The sequence below is a fragment of the Chaetura pelagica genome, unplaced genomic scaffold (assembly GCF_000747805.2).
Source record: "Chaetura pelagica isolate M959 unplaced genomic scaffold, ChaPel_1.0 scaffold46, whole genome shotgun sequence".
NCBI lineage: Eukaryota > Metazoa > Chordata > Aves > Apodiformes > Apodidae > Chaetura > Chaetura pelagica.
The window spans coordinates 2,648,587-2,662,539 of record NW_009954102.1 but is presented as its reverse complement, the minus strand read 5'-3'; positions in this window follow the sequence as shown (position 1 = coordinate 2,662,539).

The following is a 13,953-nucleotide window of genomic DNA, read 5'->3' as shown; positions in this document are numbered from 1 at the left end:
ACTGTCCTCAGGGCTGGATCCCAAGTGTCCTCCGGGGCTGGATCCCAAGTGTCCTCAGGGGCTGGATCCCAAGTGTCCTCCGGGGCTGGATCCCAAGTGTCCTCTGGGCTGGATCCCAGGTGTGAGGACTGGATCCCAGGTGTCCCCCTGTGTCAGCCAGCACTGACAAGACCACGAGTGAACAACTGGAACAACTGTGGCCGTTAATGAACAATGGCACTTGCAGGCCCCTGCGCGTGCCCGGGCAGGCCGCAGCAGCAGGACGCCACAGGACGCCACAGGACGCCACTGCCAGCAGGGCAAGTGCTTCCCCTCCGGCTCCCTTCATCCTAGAAACGCGGCTCCTCTCCCGCGAGGTGCCCGGCATTCCCGTCTCTCCCTCTCCAAAGAGCTTTCCCCGGCTGAGGGTGGGTGGGTTTGCACCCCGGCTTTACGGGGCTTTCCCAGCACGTTTCACACGAAGGGAACACAACGACTTCCGAAGCCCAGACACGACGTGCAGTGTGGGCACCAGTGCTCCCCGGGAGCTGCGGCCTTCAGCGGTCTGGTTGGCAGGGTACGGGTTTGAATTCTTCATGGGACGACAGGAAAAAGAGTTTCCTGCTTCCCAGAGCCTGTGCAGGGAGCGGTTCCCTGCACGGCCAGGGGTGCAGGCCCATTGCACAGGCACTGGGCCGCTGGGTACCTGGAGCTGCCCAACCCGCTTGCTGCCGGGAGGCTCTTTGTGCAGGCTCTCCAGAGAGGAAAACCCATGGTTGGATTTTCTCTGGAGCTCAGAGCCCCCGTGCGGCCGCCGGGATGGCAGCTCTGGTGCTTTTTTTGGATTTTATTTGGCTTTCTGGGTGGCGCGAGGAGTCACGGCGGGGTCTTTGGGCTCCTCTTTCCAGAAGCAGGGCACTGACTTCAGTGGGAAGCAGCTGGGCAGCTCGGCCGTGCTGTGCCAGGACAGGGAGGGAAATCAGCAGCTCCCTCATCCCAAAGCACAGGGCTTTGTCGTTCAGCCAGAGTGGACAGTTATCCCTGTGCCTTGGCCAGGGGAAAACAAACTCAAGTGGCCCAAACTCTAACTCTTCCAGGCTTCAAGGCAGGGTTGGCTCATCCAGACTGTGTGCTGCTCCCAGCTGCCAAACGGTGCCAAGGAAACACTCTCTCCTGGGTTACATTCCAGAGGGAACATCCGAGCCGCTGTGGTTGTCACACCTTTCCATTTCAAGGTGTGGTACCCGGGATGTGATCCTGGCCTGGGCTTCATTCCTGCTTTTTTCTGCCTTTCACCTTCCTCCTGCAGTGGGTTTAAAGAAATGTCAGTGCACCGGGTGGTCCCTGCCCTGAGCTGTGGGAGTGGGAGGTGTCCCTGCCCATGCAGGGGGGTTGGGATGAGATGATTTTTAAAGGTCCCTTCCAACTCACACCGTTCTATGTTTCTATGAAGTGAAGGGGCCCTTAATTTGTATTATCTTTGCATTATATTTGCTTCTCTCCTTTGGAGCTTTCTTGCTTTCAGCCCATACACCAAAGCATGAAATGAGTCGGTTTCAAGAACAGTGGAAATCAGGAGCAGAGCTGTACACAGGAATGCTTTTATCTCATGCTTGGAATGATGCATCCAGGAACAAGGGAATCTGACCAGCATCACGGTGCTGCCAGTGCAGCAGGAAGAGGAACAACCAAGTCACTGTAGGGTGAGCTCAGGGGATCATGATCTGGGAAAGTGCTGAGACTTCCTTCTTGGGGTGGTGACTGACAGCAGAGGTGGAAAACTTGGAAAGAGAATAATAAAAATAGGCTCTGGGATAAGTTGGCTTTTCCCTCTCTTCAGGCAATTTTGTACAGGACCAATTATGTACCCAAGCATGGTCGTGGTCTGGAGGGCAGCAGGGAGGGTAGCCAGCCCACATATTTTAGTGCTGAATTTGAACTTTCTGTTGTAATTTTACTTCCAGCAATCCCTCAATGTGCACTCTCTAGGCAGAGCATTAGTTCTGTACCACATACACATCTATATGAATGGTGAAGAGAGCAAGAGGTAGAAGAAGGAAGACACCACTCGTTTGCTTGTGCTGCTGGTTTTGAGATTAAAACTCAGCCTTTTGTTTTTTAACTTGATTTAATCCAATTGTCTTATTTTTGTTGTTGTTGCTGAGAAGACAACTGCAGTCAATCACTGGAGATTGTTTCCAGATTATAATCTCTCCCTGCACTTTTTCCTAAACAGATTTTGTAAAGGGCACGTCTGTAACTCAGATCATTTGTGTTCTAGCATAAATCTGTACCAAGAGCATGAAAGCTCAGTGGGGAAGGTAATCTTTTTTTTTTTCCCTTTTTGTCAATAAGCAGGCAAGTAAGTACATTGCCTGCTGTGGCATAATGTGCTGAGGGAGCCTTATGTGCCAGTAGTGCCATACTGAGTCCTGCAGGCTGACTGGGAATGCTGTGCAGTCCTCGTGCAGGCAAAGCTTCTCAGGGAGGTAAGGAAAGCAAGAGCTAGCTAAATATGAGCAGTTTACAGGCTAGTGTGAAAAAGCTCTGAGGAGATGTGGGAGGACAGGCAGCAATGGTAGATAATCTGTCTCTCTATGCTGCTGAGAATTTCTGGCAGGTGTAGGGACCACGCCACTTGTCGTGTGTCACAGCAGGTCCACTGCTTTCCCATGTCCCTGAAGAGAAGAGGAGTTTAACCCTCAGATCTCCCTGTGATCTCTGCTCTCAGCCAGACTGATCTGCCTAGAAACTGGAATGGCAGGGCACAAAAAGAGGAGGTGAGGAAGACCTGTGTGTTTTCATACAGGGGTTTAGGCAAAGCACAGCGCAAGTAGAAGCACATCATCCCAAGCAAGAAATGCTTTAATGACCCTACAGAGCTGTATGGGACCCACTGGCATTGCTCTCCTGGGGAGTAAGTGGGGCAAGTCAGAAGCTGATGACTTTAATTTCGTCAGGTTCCTGCAGCAAGACTTCAGATTCATTCTTGAATAGGACTGAGGAAATACTCTGGCAGAGTAAAATTAACTCACCACAGAAAACTGAAGCGGCCTCAGGTCTCCAGCTGACTTCAAATTAAACAAAAACAAGGCTCTCATCCTCAGGCTAAAATTTTTAGACCTAAACCCCCCCATCTCAGTGAAAGTGAAACTCTTCTGCAGCTGAATGAAAAAAATGGGTTGACCATGTAACTGTACTAATCAGCAGTTACAGATCTGCATCACCAATACTGCCTTTGGAAACAGTTCTCTCTGCACAGAGACCAAATTAATCGACACCCAGTTCCCTTTGTTGTGTCTTTAGTGGCTGCAGACACTTCATAGTCTTTGTCTACCAGGAAAACTGACATAGAGAAAGTAGAAAGGACTTGGCCAATGGCAACACGATAGCAGGAAATTCAGTCTTCATCTCTGGAGTTCAGGAGAGTATCCTTAACACTGGACAGTTACTTCTCTTTAGACTCTCCAGTTGATAGACTTCACTACTTTGAGGATGATCAAACACTGGAAAAGGCTGCCCAGAGAGGCTGTGGAAGCTCTGTCCTTTGAAACTAATTCTCTGCAATTTGGCAGGGAAGGATGAATTCAGTTACTGAAATGTCCACTCAGTGTTCTACAAGGACACCACAGTTATTTTAATGTGCTTGAACAGGCCTGACTCACAGCAAAACATCCTTGATTTTTCAGTGCCTTTTGTCCTGCCCCAAAGTACCTATTATTCTGGAAGTACCAACACAGAACTAAGGGGTGATGAAAGTTTTAAGAAGAAACTAACAACTCCAGGCAACGAGCCAATTAACACTGCAGAAGGCAAAGCTTTAGCTGCCAGCATTGGGGTATATGCTTACCTGGAGTGTTCTGCCAAGAGCCAGGTGTTGGTGCAGTCCTGGAGGTCATTAGCCAGTGTGCATTAAATGAGAAAAGGGGGAGAAAGAGGCTCTGCCAAATTCTGTAAGAGGAGGTAACATTCTTTTGATGCTGGATCTCATGACATGGAAAGGTCCCCTGCAAAACAGGCTGAAGAGCACAATTCCAGTTTCAAGTGGCCTGGAGAAACAGAAGTGACCAAGCTACATACAGCTCTGCACAGAGGTTTTTAGGTCAAGGGAGATAAACACAGACTAAGACAGAAAACTACAGCAGAACTACTGGGGCAAGCACAAGAACATGATGTTCAGTGGATCTAATCCCAGTTTCCTGGGTGCAAGGCTCAGCAGCAAGCAGCTGTGCTGACAGGGTTTCCTGGTTGCTTTCCATACACTTCCTTGAAGGCTGTCCTTAGGGATGGGTGTCACCACACATGGATCCAATAGGCTGCTGTGCTAATAGCAGTGGGTTTCTGACTGGCAGAACAGGTCTGACTTTCTCTAGGAATCATCTGCAGAGCTGGCCTGGGCATGGTTCCATAAATGCATCAGGAATGCAATGTATAGCACAAGGAAGGCAGTGCTATGTCCACCTCTTCCTCAGGCACAGATAAATAAACTGGGGTAAAACAGCCTGGTTCTGGGGTAGGATAATCCAGTTCTTCATAGAATTCCTACCTTAAAAGGAGAGAAGTGAAAAGACCAGGCTTCATTTTCTAAGCCTCTTTGTGCTTATGTATCTGAAAGCATGAAATCTTCCTGCCTTTCCTGAGCACTTTCAGGCTGGAGACATGAAGTGAAGGGAATGCCAACAACCAGCTCTCAGCTTTGCAAGTCGTTAGCAATCTGGAAAGAGGACCAGACATGCTGCCAACCTCAGCAGAAAATCTCAAGAGAGGCACAAAGATGGACCAAAATGGAAAGACTTTGGGTGCATCTCCATACTCCTCCCTCCTTTCTCTGAAGCACTGGTTGCTGGCAGCCCAAGGAACTGAGCTATGGACTGACACTAAGGGCATAAGTCTGGGAGTGGGCGGGTAATGTGATGGCAGGATTTGAAGGCATTTGCTGTAACACAGTGGAGAGAAACAGGCAAGGTCAGCTCCTTCTGATCCTGAAGTAAAGGTGCAGGACTTAATTGAGCATAACTGTCATGAGCCAGGAGAACATGGAAGTCTCACTTTCTTTTGCTGACTTCCTTACTGGCAGCTTCATCACTCTGGCAACTTGGTTACAGGTTTCCAGGGAGAAACAAAACAAGAGTAAACACAAATTTCTGAACTGATTATACCACCTGGGGCTGCACGCTTAGCAAACTAGCTTTTCCAGGTAAGAGATTTAATAAAATACACACTTCAGGTTTTTTCTTACCCATTCTTCCCACCAGTATTTATCTGCTGGCAGTATCACAGGTAGGAATACTGGGGTTGGCCAAGTATTCATTATTGGATGTGTTGCTGCTTTCCTTCTGCACCACTTGTGAGCAGCAGTTTTGAAGTCCACAAGCACATTGTAGCATAATAACCAAGGGTTCCAGGATGATGGTTTACATTTCCAAAAGTACCTTTCTTCCAGGAATCTCTGATCACTTTTCAACATTAATTACCAACCCAGCTCTTGCTGACAAGTAGGTGTTATTTCCATTTTCAAAACTGAGAAACTTAAGCTGCTGTCTCAAGTAACTGTGAACCATCTACTTCTTGGAGCTTTGTTTTTCTTGACTTCTTTTCCATGCCCTTTCCCTTTTCCCATCCATACCATTCTTAACCTCAATTTCCTCTCCTCTCTGTCTATAATAACCCCCTCAATGCAACCTGATGTTGTACCCAAGCTTTAAAACTGTTCTCCCAAGGCAGCTTGGATGTGAGTGTGTGCTGAGCATAAGTGCTCTTCTGATTCAGGTAATAACACACATGAGTGCATTTCAAAGAGCCCTGTTTATGCAGATTGGTTTAAATTGTTATTTCCATTTTCTGTGCCTGTGTGTGGGTGGGGAGGATCAGACTTCAGATAAGTTAAAGAACACAGGTGTCTCAGGTGCCTCTGATGTGGGGTATTGAATTGGAGAGAGGCAGTTTTGCAAAGATGCTGAAGCACTTAGTGCTCCCACCACTGGGAAAGTTCAGACCACTTTGGCAAATCTGAGCTTACACTGCCTGTTGTTTCACAGGACACTGGTCAGTGTATTGCCTGGTGTGTCTTCTCCATCTAAATAAACAAGTATTTTACTCCAGAGGATGCTTTGTTGAAGATAAGGGTAAGTAGTTTCACTCCCAGAATTCACTGTATCTCTGAATCAAACTATTGTTCCACTGATCTGAGTTTCTATTTCTTAACATTAACCTTTTTCTTGTTTTTATGTGACATAAAAAGTTGGCAATCTGTACTCCTCTGCAACTGAAAAAGAGTAATCCATGGGAGGTCCTTCATCACCCTTTTACTAAAGCCACATAAATTCTCTTTGTGCCACTTCTGTCAAAAAATCCAAATGTTTTTCCACTTTACTTGGCTCAGAGCTGAGCAAGTTACTCTGAAAGGGCAAGTTACTGTGTGGCTGTTGAAGAAATCCACTGGGCAGTGGTCCATATCTTAGGGGATCTTTTCCTTTCTCTGTATTTTGGCACATGGCCTGTGGTGCTGACAGAAGATTTCAGAAAAATAGGATTTTAGCTTTGTGAAATTAAGTATTAATTTCATGATATTAAGGAAAAGGTATTAAGGAAACTAAAAAGCCCAATGGTCAGGATAGTGGCCTAAGACACGTGTGTCTGGGGTTGGTTCTCTCTTCCACCACAAGCTGTGGTGTGTAGGACTGTACAGAAGAGAGCGTGCACATCTGCACTGCAGAACAGCTGGAAGGAAGCTTGTCCCCATCTCAGCATGGACCTCAACGGGTGCTAGTCCATGGTCCATCCTTCCCTCTGAAGGTGGTGCCTCCAGGAGCCCCAGCAGCTCTCAGCACATCTACAGCCTCCAGCTCACCTTGGGCTTCCTGCCCTCAGGCTGGCTGGGAGGGTGCTGGCACTCTCAGATGTCAGTCCTGGGAGAGCTGCAAGGGTGGATGAGGCTGAAATGATCTATGCCCGTTTCTTAAACAAGGAACAAAAAATCAATAGTGATGAATCCATATAACAGCAAACTCCCAGCAGTCAATATCCTGGCTAGACTGGAGCCAGAAATGGCATCCTCTAATGCAAGGCTCTCCTCCAGTGTCAGGGGGGAGGGGAGGAAAATCACAAACTGTTTTATTAACCTTTTCTTTTTACTGTCGTGAAATTAAATATTAAAGATCACCTTTTACTGAGGAAAATAAAAAGCAAAGGAAAGAAGTGCTGGGGAAGAGAAGATGGAAATTAACTGAGCATTCATGTATCATTCAACAGGGCCATTTCTAAGATGAAATGCACTGTTTACTCCCCGCCACAACAGTTTAAGACAGATGTCCAATGGAAATAGCAGGGGAATTCAAACTGTATTAGGTTAATAAGATGATCTGTATTGAAATTAAATAAGAGCAGCTTTGCGAGTTGAATGAAGCAAATATGCAAATAAATCATATTGAGGTCCTCAGAAGAAACAAAGAGAAAGAAAAATAAATAAAAAGAAAATCAGTACATCAAGCAAAGCACAACGTGGGAGCAATTTTCCCTTTCCAGTGCAAAGATAGTTTATGTATTTCATGCAATAATGTGGTAGCCTGCATGCCTAAACATGTTGTCAAGCCAAGGTTTGTAAACAAGCTGCCTTTTTCTGGGAAGAAAACAGACAAATTCCTGGGCACTTATGTCTTGAAACACCTCTTCTAGGTCTCATCTGATAAAGGACCTGACTTCTCCCTATAAAGCTCTTACATATTGTGATGAGCCAGGAGAGCCAGGTCAATCTAGCAGAGATCTCTTCAGTAACACTTAAAAAGTGACATCTCAGTAGTGCTTTAGCAAAACCAGACCTGCAGAGCACACAGTGCAGGGCTTGGAAAAGACATCTGAAAGCTAAAAAAAAAAAAAGCCCCATGTGTTATTTCCTTTTCATTGCCCTTTTTGGGGATGGAGTGGAGAGAGGGTTATATGTCTTGCTTAGCAAGACCATGCTCCATTTTTTATCAGTTTCCTGGGTAAATATGTCCTCCTAGTGGCCAATCTATTAGTCTACCTATTAATTTGTCTGTTTACTCAAAATTATCACCACACAGGAAGCATGCTATATTTTATGAAAACAGATTCACCCAGGCTTTTGTCTCAGATTTCTTCCTAATATCCTGCCACTTAATCCAATTCCTTTTTTTTTTAAATGTACTGCATCTGTTTTAAATAATTCATCAGCCTGGAGTGTATCACTGCAATGACTTGGGGAATGACAAACTGATACAAGAGCCTGTCATTTGTTATTATGCACTGATGGAAATAAGGGGCTGGATCATGGTGTTCCTCCACAGCAGCTCAGAGTAGCAGATGAAAAGGCAGAAGGACTGCAATTTCCTATGCCAAAACTAAACTTTAGGTGTCCCCCAGGCCTTAAAAGCCCCTTCCTGTCCAGCTTGATCTCTGCTAGTGGACATGCCCATCACTGAAGCAACCTCCACCCTGCTGCTGTGTTCCATTCCTGAGCACGTGTTTGGTGCCAGCTACCTCCTGTGGCAGAGTGAGACAGCTTCTGGGGGCTGTGCCTGGTGAGGAGACAGGCTGGTAGAGGAACATCCAATTCATTCATCACACCAGTGACTGGTTTCTGAGCAGTTTGATGCTGTTGGAGCCGATTTGTCAGCTCAGGTGTGTCTAATTGACAAGCAGCTGAACATGAGCCAGTGTGTGCCCCCAAGAAAGCCCATGGCATCCTGGCCTGTATCAGAAATAGTGTGACCAGCAGAAGTAGAGAGGTGATTGTCCCCCTGTGCTCAGCACTGGGGAGGCCACACCTGGAGTGTTGTGTCCAGTTCTGGGCACCTCAATTCAAGAGAGATCTCGAGGTGCTGGAGCCAGGACAGAGGAGGGCAATGAAGCTGGTGAAGGGCCTAGAGAATCAATCTGATGAAGAACACTTGAAGGAGCTGGGAATGCTTAGTTTGAGAAAGAGGAGGCTGAGGGGAGACTTCATCAGTCTCTGCAACCACCTGAAAGGTCATTGTAGAGAGGTTGGTGCTGGTCTCTTCTCACAGATAATTAGCAACAGAACAAGAGGGAAGGGCTTCAAGCTGCACCAGGGGAGGTTTAGACTGGACATTAGGAGAAATATTTTCACAGAGAGAGTGGTCAGACACTGGAACAGGCTGCCCAGGGAGGTGGTTGAGTCACCACCCCTGGATGTGTTGAAGGGTGGTTTGGATGTGGTGTTGGTGGAGATGGTTTAGGGGAGAACTTTGCAGAGTAGGGATGATGGTTGGACTGGGTGATCCCAAGGGGCTTTTCCAACCTGAATGGTTCTATGATTCTATGAACCAAGTAGTGTCACAAGGTGGATGTGCCTCGGTGCTGGCAGTGGGGGATTTAGCTGCCTGTCATCATCCAGCTTTGATTGAAGGGGAGTCTGCAAGCTTGAAGGCATTAAAAAGAGCAATCTTCTCCCTTTCAGTCCTCTTGCTTAGACACAAGGATAATCTTTGCAGATGCTATCTTGGCTCAGACTCAAGCACACAAATACGTGTCTCAGTCACTTCCAGACCCCACAACCTCCCCAGTAGCTGGGCAGGGCCTCCTGGACCCTGTAGTAGCCAACACACAGACCACTGGTGTGTCCAGCAACCAGCCCAGGCTTACAGGTGATTCCATCCCTGGCTCCCAAAGCCTCATACCCTGCTCACCAGCTGCTCTGGCCATCACACACTGATACACACACCCACCAACACACACACACTCTGGTGTCCCCACTTGCTGGCACTGCTGGGATGGGTGGCCTGGCCCCTCTTGCCACCACCCAGACCCCCAGACAGACACGTGTACACAAGGTCCCTCATCCAGGAAAAGCATCCAAAATGGAATTCAGTGAGAAGACAGGCTCAGAGCAGGCCCAGGGCTTGGCCTGTATGTAGACATACAACCAGCCAGCTCTTTCCATACTACATGTCCCTTTTATCCCCTATTCCTCCCCAAGCCACCCACATCCCTCCCTTCCCCCTCTCAGCATCCCACAGTAAGTGCTGTTCAATCTCAAGATGCTCCTCCACGCTGTGTCCCACACTCACCCCCTTGGGTCTGTGAGAACCTTTCCCCTTATCTCAAGGGTGCTGGGTGTCCCCCCGGGCTGAGACCCCTCTGGGACAGCCCTGGCAGGAGCTGTGCTGGGGCCAACATGTCCCCAACCATGTTATTGGGGTGTCTCCCCAGTCTCTGGGCTTCTTCATGTTCATGGGCTGAGGCTTCAGAAGCCACATCCCCTGGCCACCAGGGGAAGACACCTTGAGGTTTGCCTGCTGCTCTCCTGCCCATCACTGGCCACTGTTTTGCCACCCCTTGCCTTGGAAGGAGATGAAATGTGGGTGTGTTGAAGGCCTTTGGCAGGGCAAGTCTAAATAAATGTTTATCAGCAGCCAAAGGCAGAACGGAGAGCTCATAAAAATGCATCATTTGGAAGGCTCCCAGCCCAGTAGTTTCCTGCAGGAGGGTAGATTGAAATGAATGTTGCACTAAAACACTGCTTTGCTATTCAAAATGACAAGTGGGTCCAGGCACATACCCAGTGACCTGCTGTAAATGTGGTGGATTCTGCATCAGTGCTCAGTTGCCAGCAGGCAACAGTGCTCTGAGACCTGATGGAGGCAGCTCAGACCTTGGCTTCTCTTCATCCCAGTCTCATTGGAAAGGGCACAGTGGCCTCTTCCCACGGCTGTCAGAGCATGGCCATGAGCCCTTCCCCTGGGCCAAGGCTTCAGCCTTCAGAAGGGGCCACAGGGAGGGAATGAGCAGCATCCAGTGTCTCACAGCAAAACTTATGTTCTTCTGCTGCCACCCAGACAGCTGGGGTCCCCTCACAAGGCAGACTTGGCTTTATAGTTAGATGGAGATGGAAAGGTCTCGTGGTAACACACATCAGGCTTTTTGGAGACACTTCTGTGACAACAGCCACGTGGATCAAGAGAGGAGGTTGCAAACTCAGAATCACCTTCTTGTTACATGTTTGTAGGGTGCCTGACATGAGGAGCTGACCCACCCAGAGGAGAGGGAGGAGCTGCTGATGGTGGCAGGGTCTCATGAGGACCCTGGCTGCTGTCTGGCCAAAGATTTAAGATGTGAGCAAAACATCATTTACTGTGAGGGCGGTGAGACCCTGGCCCAGGTTGCCCAGGGAAGCTGTGGCTGCCCCATCCCTGGCAGTGTTGAAGGGCAGGTTGGATGGGGCTTGTGCAGCCTGGGCTGGTGGGAGGTGTCCCTGCTCATGGAAGGGGGTTGGAACTAGATGATCTTTAAGGTCCCTTCCAATCCAAACCATTCTGTGATTCTGTGCCTGATAATCCCTGCTAACTGTAGAATGTCCCAGATTCTCAGTCTGTGAAGACAAGAGGCTGATAAGAGTGCCAGCACCACAGGCACCTCTCCATGCAGTCCTACACCCAGTCTCAAAGAGCCCCTGGGGAGAGGAAGAGCCTGGGGTCAATCCTTACTCCCCGTGACTCCTGGGGAAGCCATCCACCCAGTGCAGGGCCCCATCCTGGCACTCAGCCACAGATCAGTGTTGGACAGAAATGTTATTTGTCTCTAATTAACGATGAAGGCAGTATCTAACACCACTTGGGAAAGATCATGTCTGGATGCAACACAGCCCTCCCTAAATTACTCTGAAAGCTGATTTCCCTCCTGCTCTAGAGCAGATTACTTCAGGCTTGGTGCTAGTACATCAGGAGAAAATTTGTTACCCTTCTGGAAAATCAATAGGCTCTTGGCAAACTGGCTTCAGTGCTGTTAATCACCTTGATGGCACCATCTACCTCAGAGCCTGTCACAAGCCCTGCTGTGGGCACAGGGACCTGCTTGGTGGCTGCAAAGCCCCAGCACAGCTGGGCTTGCACCCCTCATTGCAACCCGAAACACTTCCAAGCCCAGCTGAAGCTGCAGGAAGATCAGGGCACTGGGAGTTCAGAGCTCCACGGGAACTCTGCCACATTCCCACCGGGAGTTCTGCTCCGTGGACGGGGGCAGCGCCTCTGCCTGGTGCCCAAAAAGCACCTGAACACTCAGAGGGAAAGTGGAGGAGTCTGTGCAGCTCCTCAGCACCTCCCTGGGATGTGGAGGACAGGAATCCCAGGACACAGCTTGCTGGCTGTGGACCACTGCTTGATGCCATGGGAGGCTCTGGTGTGAGGTGTCCCCAGGCAGGCAGGGTCTCCTGCCTCACAGCTTCTCCAGCAGGCACAAGGAAAAAGCTATGGGAGGACCTTCCCTCCTGGAGCCAGGCCCCAGAGAGGGAAGGAGCTGGGGACCTGCTGTAGCATGAGCAAAGGAGCACTGGTGGGCTCGGAGGGGACAGAGCTGTGGCACAAACCCTGGTTGCTGCCTTGGGAGGTGCCTTCCAGAGCAGCTGCTGCTGGGGTGGGGAAAGTCAACAGCTGTGGCTTCCCCGTCCTGTCATTGGGGTGTTCAGCCTGGAGAAGAGAAGGCTCCAGGGAGACCTTAGAGCACCTTCCAGTGCCTGAAGGGGCTCCAGGAAAGCTGGGGAGGGGCTTGGAACAAGGGCTTGTGGTGAGAGGATGAGGGGTAATGGATTAAAACTGGAGGAGGGGAGATTTAAGTGAGACATTAGGAAGAAATTCTTCAGTGTGAGGGTGGTGAGAGCCTGGCCCAGGTTGCCCAGGGAAGCTGTGGCTGCCCCATCCCTGGCAGTGTTGAAGGGCAGGTTGGATGGGGCTTGTGCAGCCTGGTCTGGTGGGAGGTGTCCCTGCCCATGCAGGGGGGTTGGAACTGGATGATCTTTAAGGTCCCTTCCAACCCAAGCCATTCTATGACTCGATGACCTTTCCCCACCACCACCCAGCATCACAGGGGGGCTGCAGAAAGCCAGGGGAAGCAGGGGAAGCAGGCAGGAGCAAAGGGCTGTGCCTGGCTCACTCCTGCTCCCTGCTAATCAGCACTGTTCTGAGTCACAGACAGGGCTCTGTCTGTGGGATATCAACTATGAAATTCTGAAATTAAATCAGCTTGGGAGCCTTGGGTGACTCTGACTGCTGTGAAAACACCCCAGGGCAGAAATGAGATGCAGAGCAAATTCACCTGAGGGGTATCTCTCAATGGACTGAGGATAAATTTAATTTGCAGAACTGAAGCATATTTTATTTACTCTTTCCAAGTTGCATTTTAAATTGGAATATTCAAATAGACAATCAAGAGGCTCTTAATAGGCTGTGTTTATTGAAAGAGATTTTGATTTAAATTCCTCAGCTTTGGAGTTCCAGGCATATTTTCTTTCCCAAAGTGAATTCTCTGCTGAATTCCTCTATGGCACAAATGTATGAAAATCAGAATTCACCAAACCAAGAGCCAAGATGACACAGCACTGAGATGAGGTTGCCTGCAACCCACCCAGTGATCCTGCTGGAAGATGTCTCACTGGAAAAGCAGGATGCAGGAATTACAGCTGCTTTTAGGAGTCTGTAAAGACAGAGCTCTTCCTCATGCACCACTGAGCTCCCAAAGATGGGTCCAAGTTAGAACAGCCCTTAGTGTTTGTTTAACTCTGCTGCCAAGTGGCTGCTGGGGATTGAAAAAATACGTTTTGGGCATTGGAAAAATATGGAGGCAAAGGATCTGAAATGCTGAGCCATGTGGGCTCTGCCTTGGCTCTCCCCATGCAGCAACACTTCCCTGGGGTCAACAAAGGCTTCACCATCATTTCTGGTGCAGGACAGGGAGGCTGTAGGTTTGAAACTTGGCTCTTTGCTTTCTGTGTGCTCCCAAGCAGCATTCCAGGGGGATGCAGCAGGACGTCAGTGCCCTGTTGTCTCCACCACGTGCAGGCTGTGTGCTGGGGACCCCCGAGGAAGAGGTGGGGTGTGGGGCTGCTGGGGGGCCGGGGGGGGCTCAGGGTGCCCCAGAGGATCAACCCTCTGCTCCCCGGATGCAGCCAGGGAGGGGAGAAAGCAGCAGTATTTTTGCTGTGCCTTCCCTCCTTGGGCAGCTGAT